General features: G+C 36.8%; 1 pseudogene; it reads right to left on the bottom strand.

Annotated features, from left to right (window-relative positions):
* Positions 1-5,556: 5,556 nt before the first annotated feature.
* LOC109091246 lies at positions 5,557-15,705 on the bottom strand (annotated as a pseudogene).
* Positions 15,706-16,445: the final 740 nt, after the last annotated feature.

Here is a 16,445-nt window from a genome sequence, read left to right as displayed (position 1 = left end):
GGAAAACAGTAATAAACATCACAGAACGGGCCCCTGGCAGACCCTTATCACTGAATCTCAAGGTCATTGGCATTACAACTGACCTCATGAAGTCAAATGTAATATTTATGAATTAAAAATTCATAGTATTGACAAAAAAAAATTATTTTACCTAGACAAATATATTTAAAAACATTTCTGAAAATGATGTATATTCAAAATAAGTAAAATATGTTATTACTTTTACTTGGTTATACCACATGACATTTTTAAAGACATTACATTTAATATTTTTCTTGAAAATGGTATAAAAGTTTTCAAAACCATATAAACGTATTCAAAGATTTTAGAATAGATTTTTATCCTGAGTTCATTTGGCAATTATGCCATTATATGATGTTCCAAACTTTTAGAAGATAAATTTAACAAATACAGTTTGGCTAAGCAGTGAGGAAACTAAAGGAACACTTATTATTATTTTTTAATAAGTAAGAATACAACCACATAAAATCATGAGCCAACGCTTTGGTAAAGAGCCGTCACTGATTCATAAGCTGAAAGAACATTCAGTTTGATAGAGTTTATTTCATGATGTCATCATAACACCGTCATAGCAACAGTGTGTATTGTGCACAGTATATGTCCATTCTACTATAAATCTATTGCTGCTGACAGACACCCCACTCCTCTACACCACCAAAGTGATCAAATTAGTGTTACCATCTTTATTTAATCAGACCAAGGAAATGTTCATTAATAATTCCTCATCATATAACTTTGACCTTGGCAAGCACTTGAAAAAAAAAAAAAAAAAAACCCAGATGAACTCCCACCAAGACCACCACCAAGAATATCACTTGTTATCACTTTAGTCAAGGATAACAAAGCACTTAAAACATCTACTTTAACACACCACAGCTGGCTGTAAATTAGATCAAGAGGTTGTCAATGTTAAAAGAGCCAGTTTGCATTAGTGTGAGAAGGGGCTGTGTGTACAGGGGGCCGGGGGAATTGGGTCTCGGAGAAGTAGTATGGCCTGTACTTCCCTGGTAAACAAACACTGTAAATGGTTAAATTGAGCCCCTTCTAACCCATCTGGTCATGATTACAATGGTCATGCAATACTAATGAGCAAAGAGTAAACAGAGCAAGGGAAAGTGATGTAATCACACAGCCATTTTAACGGTTCCTGTAGCAGGTAAACTATTTATTTTGTAAGGTGCTATGTTTTGGAGCAGGTGTTTGCTGGTGTTTCTCATGCAGTTTCAAACCTGTATGAAATTGTCTTCTGTAGAAAACATACAAATCTAAAAATAAACAAAAGCTTTATCATTTTAAACATATTTTGAAACATTCTTTCAATGTAAAGGAACTATTTAATGTTATGGTTACCTTAACCCTAACTCTTTTTAAATATATATTAAATGTAATTTATTCTTTACATGGCAATGCTGAATTTCCAGTAGCCATTACTCCAGTCTTTAGAGTCACATGATCCTTCAAAAAAATCATTCTAATATGCTTGGTGTCCAAGAAACATTTCTTATTATCATAAAATGCTGAAAACAGTTGTGCTGCTTAATATTTTTGTAGAAACTGCAAGACATTTTTCCCCAAGATTCTTTGATGACAAGAAAGTAAAAAAAACCCCCAGCATTTATTTGAAATAGACTTTTTTTGTAACCATAGTAGAAAGCAGTCACTTTTGATCAACGTAATGCATTATTTGCTGAGAAAAAGTAAAGGTATATATAATATATAAAGTAATCAATATGGCTTGTATGCAATATTCAAGTATTCTGAAGCCATACTTATATGATACGTGTATGGCCCAAAATGAAGTTATTATTTAAAGAAAAACTCCCTCTCTACCATGGTTTAAAAAAAATCACATGGTGTGAACACATCCCTCTCTCTCTCTGTGTCTCTCTCTCTCTAAACACTGTCCTATCACAATAAAGGCAACAATGCCAAAAATAAACTTAAACTTAAAAAATGCATATCAGAATAAAAACCAAGCCATTAGGGTCATAATCAACAGCCTGCAGATCTGAGAGACAGGAATGTGTTAAGACACAGATCTGGAGAAGACAACAAAACAATTTCTGCTGCATTGAAGATTCACAGGAGCATGAATCAACGGTGACCATCAACGGTGCGACTGTGGAGAGAGTGAGCAGCACCAAGTTCCTGGGTGTGCACATCACAGAGGACCTCTCCTGGACCGACAATACTGCAGCACTGGCCAAGAAATCACAGCAGCGTCGTCTCTACTTTCCTCCGCAAACTAAGGAGAGCCAGAGCCCCACCCCCCATCATGTACACCTTCTACAGAGGCACCATCGAGAGCATTCTGACTAGCTGCATCACTGTGTGGTATGGCGCCTGCAACGCGTCCTGCCCGGAAGACTCTGCAACGCATAGTGAGAGCAGCTGAGAAGATCATTGGTGTCTCTCTCCTCCCCCTCCCTCCAGGACATTTATGGAACCCGTCTCACTCGCAAAGCCCTCTGCATCGCAGGTGATCCCACTCACCCGTCACACAGCTTCTTCAGTCTGCTGCCATCAGGGAGGAAACTGCGGAGTCTCCAGGCCAGGACCAGCAGACTGAAGGACAGCTTCATCCATCAGGCTGTGAGGAAGCTGAACTCGCTCCCGAACTTGCCCCCCCGTCCCTCCTCTCTTCTGCCCCAGGCACCACTGAACTATATGAACCCCACCCTCCACCCCCCCCCCCCCCCCAGATCCCACATCTCCCAGGTCCTTCCACCCCCCCCACTCCCTCTAACATACGATGACATGCATCAGTCACTTTGTGCAGCATTGGTCTGCTCACTAACTCATTCACCATGGAACTGATGTCATTCTACCACCTCATCAGTAAGTAAATAAAATAACTGCTCTTGAGCCCTTTGTCACTTTAATCAGACTGAATAAGCTTTTTTTATGCACTAAAAATCTCTTTTTATCTGCACTGTTTGTTCACTGGTTTGCACTCTATCTGCCATGTGCCTTGCACTGCTTTTATTTAACCTTATTTTTATTTAATTTTTTCTATTATGTCTTTTTTTACATTCCCTTATTGTGTAGTTTTATCTTATATTTTATATTTGATCTAGATTTTTAGGCTCTACTGTTAGTGTTATCTGTATGCACCGGGGGTCTGAGAGTAACGCAATTTCGATTTCTCTGTATGTATGTACTGTACATGTGGAAGAATTGACAAAAATAGATACATATATAGATTATGAAGCACTCATTATCCTTAACAGAAGAAGTTTGTAACAACCGTGACTCTTCCTAAAGCTAGCCTCCTGGCCAAGCTTAGCAATCAGAGAAGGGCCTTGGTTAGAGTGGTGACCAAGAAGTTGATGGTCACTCTGGCTGACCTCCATGATCATATGTGGAGATGGGAGAAACTTACATAAGGACAAACATCACTGCAACACTCCAACATTCTGAGCTTTATGGCAGAGTGGCCAGAATCAATCCTCTCCTTACTGAAAACAACCCCTATTTTGGGGTTGCAGAAAAAGCACCTAAAGGACTCAGATTGAAAGAAACAAGATTCTCCTGTCTGATGAACCTCAATTCCAAGCGTTTGGAAGGAACCAAGCACCGCTCATCACCTGCACTGCACAATACCATCCCAACAGAGAAGAAGGCAGACAAATCTCCATAGTCAGATATGCAAAGCTGGTCACATCTTACCCGAAAAGACCTGAGGATAAAATCACTGCTAATGGTGCTTCAGCTAAGTACTGAGTTTAAGGGTATGAATACTTATTCAATGTAAATATTTCAGTTTTTCCTTTCTAATAAATGTACAAAGTTACCACAGATCTGTTTTTTTTTTTTTTCTTCGTCATTATGGTGTATGAAGTGTAGACTGATGTGGGAAAAGGTCATTTAAAGCACAGCAAAGCACAGTATACCTATAGTGCAATTAGTGGCAGACAATATTTGCACCTCAGTGTAGGCTATTGCAGACATACAATCTTGTAATAGACTGAATATTATTAAAATCATATATGGATGTGTCATTGGGACCTTTTTCCTACTATTAAATACCCGTTAGGCAATTCTTTTTCACATTTATTGTATTATAACTTTTAAATAAAAGGCTCTCTGAGCTGATATGCATTGGGCAAAAGAAGAATGGGATCTGAAAAATACAGATTGTAATAGGGGTCAGTCGTATCAAAGGCTAAATCCAAAGTCCTTACTCTCCACACTTCTGTCACAGCTACCTTGAGTTTTTTTTTTTTTTTCTTTTGTGGTTTATCTAAGCTTGGTTTCTCTTTTGAGTTAGTGCAAATAGCCTTTACCAAAGCAAGACAAACAGACAGACAAATTTTTTCAAATTTTTAAAAAATTTGTACTTGGTGGGAAACAGGCCCTCTGGTCATTTTAATAATCTTTTCCTCACACAGGATGATCAAATGGCTTCAGAAGACTTGGATAACAGAAAAAACAGTCATACTTGGAGTACTTTTATGGTGGTTTTCCGTCATTTTTGGGAGCTTGACAGTCCTTGGTCACATCCACTTTGATTGAATGGCACAGCATGAACAGTATTTCCTAACATCATCTTTTGTGGTCTTCGGAAGAAAGTAAATCACCCATCTGAAAAGCAGCCCTTGCCTTTGTGATTGCTTACCAACCTGCACATGGTTGCCCTCATCTCTGGCAGCAGACACTAGAGTAATGAGAGAACTGGACTCTGAAGACCTACTGAAACTGGTGTGCATGCATGTGGCACGTATTTAGAGATTACAGTGAGCCTCATTTTCACATATTAAATATTCATTTTCTTTCTGAATAGCCAAAGAGGTGTCTGAAAAGAGGTCAAGGGATTAGAATGGAGCAGTTTGGTTAGAGCACATGAACTTTAATGATTCAGCATCAGGGGAGATCAGATCAGCACTGTGATGTTAAAGAGAGTCCATTAAGCTCATTTAATAATGCTGTTGCAGCTTTGTTGTACTGGTAACAGATATCTCAGTGTCATTCTGAACGTGCACGGTCCATCACATCCCAAGTGCAGCCACCAAAAATGAACAAGACAGGATTGTTCCCTGAAAAAAATTCGGTAAAATATCTACAAACATAATTAGAAACAATTCACATCATTCAGTTATGAAACCGTTTAAGAAAAATACAAAATATCACAGTGTATTTAATATAAATCAGGAGGGGCAAACTGACCCCTAAACCATTAACTACTGTAAAAATCCCTGTTAAAAAGAACTCTGACCTGAAACGACCAAGAACAAAGCCAACAGTCATATGCAAGTAGGGGTGTGCACTATCCGAAAAAAATTGATGTAATATGTGTATGTAATTTTGCTGGTAACAGCATTTTGCCACAGTTTTTTTGTTTTTTCTGTCGTGGAAAAAATGAACTTTCATAATCTTTGTATTTTGTACAGTGGTTGGTTAATGTCCCACAGTGACAGAAATTAATGATTCAATTACTTTTTCAAAGTAGGTGGCATACTCTATAATGTCAGCTTGGTCACAATTATATTACTGTAGCCTGTACATATCACACACACCCATATGCAAGCCACTTAACTATTCATCAGCTACAGTAAATTCCCTGAAGTTCCATATATGAAATATGCTTTACCAAGTGATAAGAGTTACGTTAAATACTGTATATTCTGCTAAATAACAAGCTCAATGTAGTGCTACCTGACAATGACCCTGAACTCTATGCTCATGACACACCATCTAATCTTTTTGCAAAGCAAATAAGATTTACTGTACATTAAATATTATATTCTGCTAAATTAAGAGCTCTTAGATCAATGTAGTGCAACCTGACAATGACCCTGAAACCTGAACCTCTTTACTCTTGACACACTATCTAATCTATGTTCAAAGCCGCATAGCTTTAAACTAAGACCATTCAATAAAATTTGTCCTTTTTGGCTGGAGTGCAATATCCATGTGTACACACACACACACACACACACACACACAATCAAGCAGGTACAATATCCATGGTGCTAGTTCATCCCGCTCCAGTTGCTCGCTCAGATCCTCCACAATATGTCCACATCTTCACAGAAGGTACTTCAACCCACACTGATTCTTAAAGCGTTGGTAGCCACATGATATGGAATCCACAGTTTAGAAGAATATGGAAAGGTCTAATTAAATGAAAAGCACATAACAAAATTGCCACATTAGGCATTAAGGATTTTCCATGCTCGGCTCCGTCTAGAGCACAGTTAAGCACACAAGCCTTTTCAAATGTATACAACTGAGCATCATTAATACAATATATATATATATATATATATATATATATGTATATATATATATATATAAGCTATATTTTAGGATTTTTAAAAAATATATACATACATACATACATAATTAAGGGGTTCAATGGGCAGGATTTCACACAACACTGGTGAAAAATGCACACCTGTCCTTATACACAAAAAAAACAAAACAAATGATATTGACCACAAACGTTTTCCTTGTAAGTACAGATGGCTCCACTGTCTGAGAGGCAGGCAGCACCCACACTGGCCAACAACCCCCTACAGGTGGACAGCACTTTACACCCTACAGCAGGGGGGGAGAGTCTCAACAATTATTTCCAAAAGCTTTTACACAAATCTGCAGGGTTAAGAGCTGACCCATTTCTAAACCAACGTGGTGTAAAAACAAACATACAAATAATAAATAAATAAAAACGTCACTGATGTTGTTTTAGGAAATTTCATTAAATCAAGCTTAAAATATATCATATCTGTGATGAATCTTTAATGCACATATGTGGACTATACATGTACTGTAAGTGACATTGTGCACCTATGTATCATTAGTACAAACATATTCAGTTTATGTACTGTGTGAAAGACAAATTGCAAGGTTGGAAAAATGGATATTCACTCACCTTGAAGTCCCCTTCCCAAAATGGATACATTGCATGTGTTGGGAAAAATGTCTGAGCCAGGAAAATGGCTGTTAAAATGAATCTTATCGCTTCCAAAGACAGGCCTAAAATTTTAAATGCAATAAAAATAAGAAAAAAGAAATAAATACAAAAAAGAAATCTCTATATAAATACAGGCTACATTAATGTCCACTGAAACTGTACCAGCTATAATAAGGTAGAAACAGGACTGACAAGCAGCTTCTGCTCCAGATAACATCGGATGTCCAGGAAATGGGCTTCATACTCTGCTAGATTTAAACTTACCAATTCTGCAGCCTTTTCCAAAAAAAAAAAAAAAAAAAAAAAAAAAAAAAAAAAAAAAAAAAAAAAAAGGTTATGTAAAACAATTTTGCATGTGCAAAACATAGGCAATATAGCACTGAAAATAATAAAGTATTTTTACTGTTATACATAACTGTACAAACCATCACCTTGCTACTGTAAATAATAAATAAATCTAGTTACTCCATGTTACATGTCTAAACATTCAACTTTATTCTAAAAATAAGGTAAGAAATGAATGACGCTTATGATACAAACTGGGTTTTACCTTTCCCAGAACGGCTATCATTGCTGTTATTCTCAGTTCTGAGAAATAAAGAAGATAACAACAGTATGATTTCAGAGTCAGTAACATACTTGTTTTAATTCCGTTTAATAATTCATCACCTATACATGAAACCCCCATCACATAATAAACCATGTCATACCCCAGCTGAAGTTGCACTCTTGTCCTCCTCCAAAAACAGCAGGGTAAACCCGGGGTTGTGGTTCCAGGATCATTCCCAAACAAAGCGCCGCAAATTCGAGTGGCCATACAACTGAACAGCATCAACAGGATTGCCATCTATAAAATTTCTTTTGCTTAGAGAGAGATAATATATCAACAGCGTCTCTTTTATACCTTTTGTCCTACAATGGTAAATAGTTTACTCCCAGCTCATGTGCATCAACTCGTATCTTTCCGATAGCCTGTGCTGCATCGGTGTGCAGGAGGATTTTGGGAGCTGATGCCCTGCCCTCTGTTTGTTTTCTTTTCCCTCACCCTCTGACAAATATCCTTAATTGGCTGTGATGAAAGGAGAATCAAAGGAGAATCCCATTGGTTTTCTTTAAGTAGTTTTTTTATGCTAAATTCATTTTTTATTTCTCCTGCGGGGGGAAAAAACTACTGTATTTTTATTGGCAGAGCAAAAGTTAAATAGCCATTACTGTTGTCTACAATTTAAGTTAATCTTTATTAACATCACATTTATGAAATGTTGTATAAAAGCAATATCACGCTCACAATTAAGCCTCGTCCCAATGGCCAAAGCACAGTTGTGTGATTGTTTAACTATATGAAAATAGTCCAATACATCACTGGGGGACCGTTGTCAAGGGCAAAATTCTCACCCAAATGATGCCTATCTCATTATTGGCCAGCACGATCGACAAACCAAGCAGGTGGTAGGATGAATCCCTGCAATGACATCTTTGACCTCCACCCATGCTGTGACCTTGGAAATGGGATCAAATGTGACATCTACAAACGAGAATTCAATCAGGTCAAATCAGAGCACAAAGATCTTTGGTCATATTCATATTTTAAAACGGATAGCAATAGACAAGTTTTGGATGCAATATTCACGGTTAGAGGAGTACAATGAAGTGATGCCCACTTCCTCAAGCTAAACCTTTGGAGAACAATGCCTCCATTTAAAGTTTTCGACATAAAACCCAGGCCTGCTAACCTGCTTTGCCCTCTTTTAACAAGTGTTTAGCTGTGAGTTTGATGGAGTCATGCTCTACATTGGAGATTATAATATGGGGCAGGGAGCCTCTTTCATTTAGCTGCTCCCAGTTTGTACCTCCCCCTGCAAAAGGCTTGCTATTTCTGAAGTACTTCACAGCTGTGTAAAACACCAGATTATTGGCCTGAAAGTTCATGAGAAAAAGAGAGCTAATTAAAGATAAAGTGGAAGAAAAGGTCCTTTCACATGGGATTCAACGCACCTTTGAACAACAAGTGGCATGCACCATTAGGACGGACACATTAAGAGTTACAGATAGTGGTACAATGTTAAAAGCTATTCACACCAGCATGAATGTTTGGCATGATTTAGTCAAATTTTCCCATGAGAATTGTCTGTTCAGACCAATGCATCAAAAAAAAAAAAAAAAAAAAAAAAAAAAAATTCAGATTCACTCTCTGACAGCAGATGAAAAAGAAAACCAGAAATACCCCGGTTACTCCAGGTCACAAAGCGGCATGTATCATTATGTTTCTGATACTCGCTTGTCACAGAAAAGAACTGAAGTCAAACAATTATACAGTACTGTGCAAATGTCCTAAGCTATTAGTATTTCACCAGCAAAAAATGGTTTTAAGTCAGTTAATTCTATTTTTTGCTTTAGTGTGTCAGTAGGAAATATCAGTTTACATTTCCAGACATTCCTTTTGCCATTAAATGTAATAATCTGGTGAGATTTTTTTATGCACAAGGAGTCTGACAATGTGCTCCACACATAATCGTTCTGTCTCTCTAGAATGAAAGAAGAAGCAGAAAAAACTGAGACGGACTAAATCCAGAAGAACTGTGGTAACGTCTCCAAGAGGCTTGAATAAACCTTCCTGAAAAGCTACCTGAAAAACTACACACAAGTGTACACAAGACAAAAGCTTTTAAAAGCAAAACGTGGTCACACCCAACAATGATTTGATTTAGTTCATAGTTCAAGTTAATTGAATAAATAAAATAAATTTTTGACATTATTTTTGAAAGCATCCTCACTTTACAGCTTTTTTACATAAGTTTCTAAAACTTTTCACAGTGCTGTAGCTTTGCAGGTATTTTTTTTTTTTTTTTTTTTTTTTTTCAAGTGTCTTGGAAAACGTTCTCTGGATTTAGTCTGTTTTTTTCTGTTTCTTCATGTCATTGCAGACGAATTGGATGATGGTGTCAAATAACTGGTTTTTTTTTGGTGAAAATACTAATGACCTAAGTCTATTGCACAGTACTGTACATGTTTTCATGTGAATGTGAACAGCAGTTCAGATTTTTGTATTTGCTATTGTTTATCAGGCAACACCAAATACAACTGCACAATGACAAGACAGCAGGTTCTAGATTAAATCTCTGCTATTCATCGAGCTGTGGTTTTTTATTTAACAGCAGCGATTAAGCAATTCGAACCAAAGTTTCGCACTGAAAATTCATCTTGATGTGAACAGGCCTTCAGTGTACTAAATTAATACATTAAATGTATTAAGTACACATTTTTATCCAAAGCAACAACTACAGATAAGGAACAACATATTTATCATAAGAAGACAACAATATTTAAGGATTCAGTGAACTTTCGCAGGCAAAAAATTGTCCAGTAGAATGTAATAATGCATGAGGCACCACTCATTCAGAAATCACTTCCAAACCAAGCAGCTTTCTATTGGTCAACATCACAAATTTGAATGACCAACACAAGCTGAACGTGTGTGGGGAATTTTTTCTTTTACCCTTGTGCAAAACTCCCGATCATGCAGTTTCCTATTGTTCCTACAGTAAATGTGATCACACCTTAATAAGTGACTTTAATTATTGTGCTAGTATTTATACTATACTATTTAATTACTGAGTTCATTTGCAGAGAACTTGAATGTGTTTATTATTATATTTGATATGTCTTCAATGTTATGTCATACACAACTATATTTTTCCCACCAGCAGCACCTACGTAACAACGTCATGCAAAATGTCTGCTTGTTCAAGCTTCATAGTCAATGGTAAACAGCATAAAAGTTAAAATTGTTTGAACACTGAGCATATTACAACACTAAATGGGGATGGTGGAATTGTGAATTAGCCATATGCAACAGCCTTTATGGCAGGGTTCCTCAAATCTTGCCCTGGAGGGCCAATGCGCTGCAGAGTTTAGCTCCAACTCTTATCAAACTCACCTACCTGTGATTTCTATTGATCCTAAGAGCACTGATTAGCATGTGCAGGTGTGTTTGATTAGGGTTAGAGCTAAAATCTGTTGGAAAGTGGATATTGTGGGCCAGATTTGAGGATCCCTGCTTTAGGGCATTGGTCTCAAACTCAGTTCCTGGAGGGCCACAGCTCTGCACAGTTTATCTCCAACCCTGATCAAACACACCTCATCCAGCTAATCAAGGTCTTCAGGATCACTAGAAACTTCCAAGCAGGTGTGATTTTGAACTGGTAGGAGCTAAACTCTGCAGAGCTGTGGCCCTCCAGGAACTGAGTTTGAGACCACTGCTTTAGGGCCTTCACTATACTGCTGTTAAAAAAGAAAGAAAGAAAGAAAGAAACACTTTGAAAAGGAAAAGAAGATAATATGATGAATTTCTATTTGAACTGTGACACTTGAAACCTTCAGCTCAGTTCCTCCCGAAGTAAAAATAATGTCTGCTGCTTTTCCACCAACCATCCTAGCAATAGTGTCTCTGGAATGGTAAATGATGTCTCTGGCTTTCAGACCTAAGATCAGAGGAAAACAATAAGAAGATATTGTTTCCAAAAAATAAAAATCATTTTACTTGCTCACTTTCTTCTATGAAACATAAAATTCTGTTAATTGTATTTTAAAGAATTACATATTTTAAGATTTTTTTTCTTTCTCCATACAATGGAAGTCAGTGGCATCACTGTGTGTTTGCATCCCACCCTTCTTTAAAATAAATATATTATACAATATATGTTATAAATATATATTTATACAATATATATAAAAATATATTTTGTATATATTTATACAAAAAAAAAAAGAGAGAGAGAGATGCATACCGTTTTAGAAGGACATGAGGATGAATAAATTATGAGAAAATTGTCATTTCTGGGTGAACTATGCCTTTCAATGTGACATGTTAGAAGTCTGCCAAACATCAATCTTTGACCACTTCTAGATCGACTGGTGTGGTGGCGTTGTAATCCATATATATTCTGCAGTAGACAAAGCTGTTTTACAAACTACATTCTGCAGCATGTGGTGGATCAAATGCAAATGACTTTATGTCATGTCCTAGGGCTGATATGACATATTCATTACACTGTCTGGCCCATCAGCCACATGATGATGATGCGGGTCGACGCATGATGTGTTAAGGTTCCCCATAAATTATGACCCAGGATGACAGGGGGATCAGCCTTTTCAGCAATGATTATCTAGATTACACTGGTAGATAAAAGGACAAAATATACTGTACAACGGATCTAAAACACATAACACATAAACTAAGCACATGCGGGATAAATAAAAACATGCATTAAATTTATGACCATTAATGTCAATAACTATAACGCACGAGTCATGTTATAGCCCCCCTAAAAATGGCCTAGCAACGCCCATGGTATATTGAATATTAATGAACCAACAACACATGAGAAAGAGAGAGAGAAAGAGAGAGAGATTAGACAGGAAACGGAATTAAGGAGATGGAAACAATAAGATTATGAGAAGGGAGAAGAAAGAAGGTACAACATGGTAGAGGTACTTAAACACATTTACAGAAAATGCAGCTATGTTGAAAGATCATTAAGCCAGGGAAACATTGGAAGCGCACAGCTGATGGCCATCGATTCATCATTATTAAATTTGAGAAGAATATTTGAATAAACCTTTGTTTATTGTAAGGAATTATAAATACTCCCCAACAAGGCACAATTTCTTGTGGTGGACTTTGTAGATATTGTGGTTGTTGGTTGTTGGTGTGCATGAACTGGTTTTTGGATCTAGCTGCCAATAATCAAATCAAAAAAGTTTTCTTTTTTGATATTGTCTAAACAATAAATATCATATTAAACATATATTTCCTTGTGTTTTCATGGTAACCAATTAGCAAGATGAGCTAACATACAAAGCCAGTTAGGCCTACTTAACAATCAGTTTCATTTAGTATATTAATGTATTGAATCATCATGTGAACTCAGATTGGACGGTTGAGAGTTACTCAGGTTTTTGTAACGATCTGTTCCAATGAAGATATCTCCAAATACTGTACATTCTCAGTAGTTCTTTATGAGGTTGAAGATATCTTCAATTGAACAGGTAGTAGTTATTCTGTTTTTATTTTTATCTATTTATTTCTGACAAAAAGTATTCTAATAGTGACATCAGTAAGTACTTATTTATTAGATAGTGGTACTTATTCAGTAGATACTTGTACCTATTTAATAGATACTAGTAGTTATTCATAAGGTAGTAGTAATAATTTTATAGACACTAGTATCTTTTGTAATTATTGCTAGTAACAATTCTTATCTTACTACTTATGGAAAGCTGATTTAACATTTATGCATCTTTTAAAAAGGTACAAGTAAGCATCTAAAGAACAGGTACTGGCACCCAGTGGAAAATATACTTGTAGCATGGAAGTACTTGTAGCATGGAAATAGATACTAGGCAGTAGGGACAGGGCCATGGAGATACTGGAATTTTACAGACTTATTTTTGGTTAAATCAGTGTGAATACTTTAGTTTAACTCTATCTCTTTGAAGTTTGTATTTATAATTCCTAGCTTGTAATGCAGCCTAATAAAAGCTTACATGTAATAAAAAAAAAAGTTTTATATTACAATTCTGACTTGTTTTCGTTGACAAAATGCATCCCTTAAAAGAGGTATAAATTCAGAATTCTGAGACTACAACAGGAATTCAAAGAAGTAAAAAAACAAAAGCAATTCTGAGGGGGAAAAAAGTCTGCATTTCAAGATGTTAGCTCATAATTGTGATATATAAACTAGAATTGCTAGAAATAAAGTCAGAATTCTAAAATAAAAATCACAATTACCTATTTTATTATTTTTATTCCATGGTGAAGACAGGCTCATACGTTTCATACGTTTTACATATAAAATTAAGGATAAATTCAGCTTGAGATTTCCTATTTTAAAATAAAATGTATTTGCATAGCATGCATTAAATAATGGCTTGAATCAATAAACACACACACACACACACACAAAAAAAAGTAATTCATAGTGTTGCATAAGTTCCACATTTATTTCATATCTGACAATGTGTCGAGTGTACACAAACATTTGACTCATAATTCCAACACTCAGAAAGAGACACTGAACTACTGGCCCATTGAAGATGGTACAAACCAGTTACAACTGCCTATTACACCATTCACAGCAATCATGTTTATATACAAGGCATGTAAAACTAAGAGAATACAACAAAGAAAATATGCTTATGAATGGAGTCTGTGCATAAGAGGAGAATGGAAGCACACAAATATTTGGTGTCGATTATGAGAACTGATTAATTCTTTTCATTTTGGGAGATGGTAACAATGAATGCAATGTTTTTAGTCTTGAAACATGATAATGTAATGTTTTATGTAAAATTGCTTGTAGCAATGGTACAGTACAGGCTATAACATGAAGAATACCATTCAGCTCTCTGCTTTTCTACAAGGTGCACAGACAAAAAACCAAGACAATTCACAATTTGCTTGCATGTACTCAAACTGAAAGTGATTCAGTGAACTCTCTGTTTTGTAATAATTTTAGTTGTCCACTCATTTTGAAAACCTGCACTTGCTATTACTATTAAACATATGCACTTGTTTCTAAAAGTAGTGGCATTGCTTATGTTTGGTTGTGAATGTGAAGTGTACACAGAAATTGCAAAAAAAAAAAAAGTGCATTAACTATTTTTCATAAACAGAGAACCATCAGAGATTGAGAATTCTTTTAGGATATGTTTTCTGCTTCACAGAGAAGCAGAACCCCTGATTTTTCATGGAAACAGAAACACCCACTTTTCAGCTTTCAACATCCTAAATAACAATATTATAACTGAATTTTTGGGATTAGAAATGCAGATCTTTGAGGTTCACCATATAGACAGATCAAGTGCTTTCAATAGAGGTTAGTTCACAGTGTCTTGATTTTTCCTGTACTAAGCATGTGCTGAAGGTTGGCTGGCCTCAGTCATGCTGATATGCCTGAATCTTGCTGCCCCTGGAGGCACCCCCAGCATTTGCAAATAGTTGATCTGTGACTGTATCTGTGCTAAATATGGGTAAAAGGCTTTTGTTAGAGAGTACACCTGCAGGATCATCCAGTCATCCCGTGACCAACCAAATTATAAGCCACCAGGACTAATTATAATAAGGCAATGAAAGTGCAATGCATGGGTTTCCTGCTCCAGTGACTGACCACGTCGAGGTCTGACTCAAAGAACTCTACCTTCCTAACAAACAAATGCTTTTGCACTAGTACAAAGTGTATTAATCCTAGCTGTTTGGTATATATAATACTCAAAAATCTGGTTTCATATTCCAAAAAAATTAGTTTGGCTGAAGTTAAACAACTATCAGCAGTCTCAACACAGACAGTTGCCTGATTTTGAAGGGGTTTTGTACAGCCTAAACCCATTGACATTAAGCACAACAATCATACCTGAGACAACTTTAAAAAAGTAAAATGGCAACAATGAAATTTATCCTGGTTATACATGCGCTGTGATCCACATGTCGTTTAGATGTTTTTTATCTGACCCCATTCACAGCCCCCAAACCGACCCACAAGGTGTTAATCCCGCACTAACAATGCTCTGACTGTCCACGAGACCATCTCTCGCTTTTGCCGAGTGTCTACATCCGCACACGAGCACTCACCTTTCGCACAAGTCCGCCGTCACTCTCTCCTCCTTCCCCTTCCTTCCTTCATCTTACCCTTTTCACCCGCTAGTTGTACCTCATCCTCGGTTGATTCGCTGCCTCTCTTGCGCTTCGTCCTGATCTCGCACCCTCGCATCTTCCTGTCTCCTTATTTCATCTCTCTTTCAAAGGTCGCAGACGATCGCACTTTTACACATACTGTCAGTTCCTAAACGCAACGCACACACACAGCACCCGTGGATTATTGACGTATGGTCACATAGCGAGAGAAACACGTGGTATTACCGAGGGTGGACCTGAACTCCCGTGGACATTCACCCTCTTAAAGAAGCTAAGCTTGGGATTAGGATCGTGTGTGTCCGCCTGTAACCCTCTGCAAACAGGTAGTATATGTCAAAGAGGCACAAAATCACGTTCACCTCTGGGCAGTGCGTGTAGAGAACTCTAACAATCCAGTACTGTACAATCTTGAGATTTGTTCCAACAAACTTCTAAACTTTCCATTATTTTCCAAGGACGCTGACCACTGCAGAACACTCTCGATTAAAAATTCTGGGCAATTGGAGATCGATGATTTTCCTCTACCTAACCTAATCTTGACAAAAAAAAAAAATAGTCAAGAATTAAACAACTATTTTGTTCTCTTAAACCGGTAAAAGTCTAGTGAAACATATCTAAAAAGTAAAAAATTCAAAGTAATCTACATGTTATAGCAGCTATCCAGCTATTCAATTTGAACCTGTTCCCCAATTGCGTTTCATTTGTGGTCGGTGGAATATCGAGAGCATTGCAGTCAGTAAAAGGGAGGTTAGTCAACTCATGATAACAAAAAACGTGCCATGTGCCAGAAATTGCAACTGTACTTCTTTAAAAAAT

Source organism: Cyprinus carpio, chromosome A6 (genome assembly GCF_018340385.1).
Source record: "Cyprinus carpio isolate SPL01 chromosome A6, ASM1834038v1, whole genome shotgun sequence".
In the NCBI taxonomy this organism is placed as follows: Eukaryota; Metazoa; Chordata; class Actinopteri; order Cypriniformes; family Cyprinidae; genus Cyprinus; species Cyprinus carpio.
The sequence above is the reverse complement of the archived record's forward strand: the minus strand, read 5'-3'. Positions and strand labels throughout refer to the sequence as shown.